Raw genomic sequence first — 2,810 nt, 5'->3', positions numbered from 1 at the left:
AGTTGTGTCATTTGATATTCCTGCTGATGTTATTTCTGTGATTGCAGAGACTCCAGGTGTACTTGTTGATTGTAATGAACTGACTGAGACAGCAATTTATACGAAAATAGATGTACTGTATTCAAAACTATTCTTTAAAAATGTTAACTTGTAATCATATCTACACATTTTAAAATTTTTCAGTCACAGTCGTCATAAAATAAAGTTATATGTAATAGTTTTCATCCAAGACAAAATCACATATAAATGTTCATGCATTTTATGTCTATATGTTAAATACAAAATTAACTTTCTTTTGGTAAACCTGCTAGTTACATTTACTTACTCGATCCTAAATCTTCAAGAAGTATTTCCTGGCAGAGGGACTCTCCTTAAATAAATAAATAAAGACTTGTTAACAGTGCTTGCTATAATGCATCACAATTTCATATAATTCATACAATTATAAAGTACTGTGGTTTTATAAATATTCGTTGAGCATTAATTTTCGACGATTTCGTTGTTGAGCAGATCCGCAAATTCAAATGTTTATTGAATTAAGAAATATGATATTCATTTGCATAGGCAATGCTTTTGTTCACGAAATTACGTATCCTCGAAAACGTCTATTTTAAAAATACACGAAAACTGATGCCAACGAAAATTGATGAAACCGCAGTATGTCCTTTGTGCATTATTGTTATTCTAACGTCTCTCAACTGAAAGCTCACTCATATAGAATAGACTAGATGATACCACTTGCCGGTAAAGATCTGCAAATTTTTTCAGGGCCTTTGAATAGTGAGGGATCTTTTTTTGTGCCAACACTGTGGCAACGCACTTTGAAAAAATTACGCACTTTGAAAAAAATTTTCAAAGTGCGTTGAAATTGGGACAAAATCAATTAACGCATTTTGAAAAAATTTTTCAAAGTGCGTTAAATTTGGGACACACTCAACGCACTTTGTAAAAATTTTTCAAAGTGCGTTAAGAGTGTACATTAACATTTTTGCCATGGAGAAAATTAATGCACTTTGAAAAAAAATATGTATACAACAAAAATTCTTCACTTAGATTTAGTAATTGAGAGAATCAATTTGTAATTAATCATTTTTTCGAATAACTTTTTAATATACGTGTATTGATTTAACCTCATTGAGAACAAGGAGAAGACGAGTAAAATATCTCTAAGCCCAACTATTTTTTTTTCAGGTACATATAGCCATCGGTAGCAAATTGAACGCCTCTCCATCCCAAGGCAAGCCCAATTTTCAGTGCCTATATTATGTATATCTTTGCAAAACATTTGTTTGTTTAAGCCCCACTCCAGGTACCGATGCCTATATATGCCACACCCAAATATATGTATTTGCATAACTGGTTGAAAACTTTCAATAAATTTTAGCTTACATAAAATGCATGCAAACTGGAAAAAATTATGTACAGTAAAACATTTACGAGAGGAAGAATTTTCAAATTAAGAAAAACAAAATCGCTCACTTTCACATCATGAAGCGACCTTAAAATTATCACCCAAAATTTATCCAACATGTTCAATTATTTATCATTCCTAAGATTTGAAGAATATCGACCATACACATTTTTTTTTCAAAGTGCGTTGATTTGGTCCCAAATTTAACGCACTTTGAAAAGAAATTTTATTTTTTCAAAGTGCGTTGATTTGGTCCCAAATTTAACGCACTTTAAAAAATTTTGTCAAAGTGCGTAATTTTTCAAAGTGCCTTGTAACACAGCATCTACTGCGACACGGGACCTCGGTATATACGGTATCATCCGAAGGACATGTGCCCACTTCCCAATGTGGGATTCGATCACGCGACGTACATGTAAGGATCAACTTACTTCGCGACTCTAGAGCATTCAATATTCTTAAACTATTTCAAATTAAATTTGAGTATACATATTACGCCTCAGCTAATTACTATGACTTTAATACAAACCCTCTTAACCAATTAGAGTGAGAAAGGTTTAAGTCCAATGTTTGTTCTTCTCTTCTTTTTAATTACTTTTTTTTAATCTATATCAAATGCTTCTTTGCAGATACAACTGCTGACTGACATATCTAGCAAAATTTGTTTCAAGCAAATTCTTCTGCTTATTTATTTACAGATTTCTTTGTTTTGTTCATTTAACGAGGCCCAATCTAGTTGGAAATTACGAAAACGGAATGATAAAAAAATTTGATTCTTGGAAATAAATTTGTATGTATTATGCTAAGAAAAATTAGAATGAAATTTTGTTACCTTGCCTTTATTGTAGTCAAATGGGGGCACTCTCAAGATATGGACCATTTTCGTGTTTTTATACACAATTACATACTACTCAATAAACAACGGAATTGACAAATAAAAAAAAAATAAATGATGAAATGTTTTAATTTTCATATATATTATGCAATTCACATCCCTCTTTTAAAAAATGAAAAGAAAATCGGAGGTAGCCTTTATTGCAGTGAAAAGGGGGCATATCAAAACACAAAAATAGGACTTATTTTATCCAACTATAGCTAGTTTTTTATAAGTTGCAATAGGCCAACTTTATATAACATCAACAAACGATTGTAATACTGCATAAGTTTCTAAAAATTAAATCATTCTTACATTATGGCATAATTTTTCCTTTATGCTCAATAAAAATGGTGAGTATAAACACTTCAATGTTCGAGGAGAAAGACTAAAATCGTTTACTTTTGGTTGCAGTTGGAATTTTTTCTAACTCACAAATTGAAATAAAACAAGATAAAATTAATGAATCTGTTCCAAGAAATTGATACCTCAAAATAAATTATATTTCAAAGTTGTTATTAATTT

The sequence above is a fragment of the Saccostrea cucullata genome, unplaced genomic scaffold (assembly GCF_032062105.1).
Source record: "Saccostrea cucullata isolate Sc308-1 unplaced genomic scaffold, CSIRO_AGI_Scuc_v1 ctg1387, whole genome shotgun sequence".
Taxonomy (NCBI): Eukaryota; Metazoa; Mollusca; class Bivalvia; order Ostreida; family Ostreidae; genus Saccostrea; species Saccostrea cuccullata.
This window is presented reverse-complemented; position numbering follows the sequence as displayed.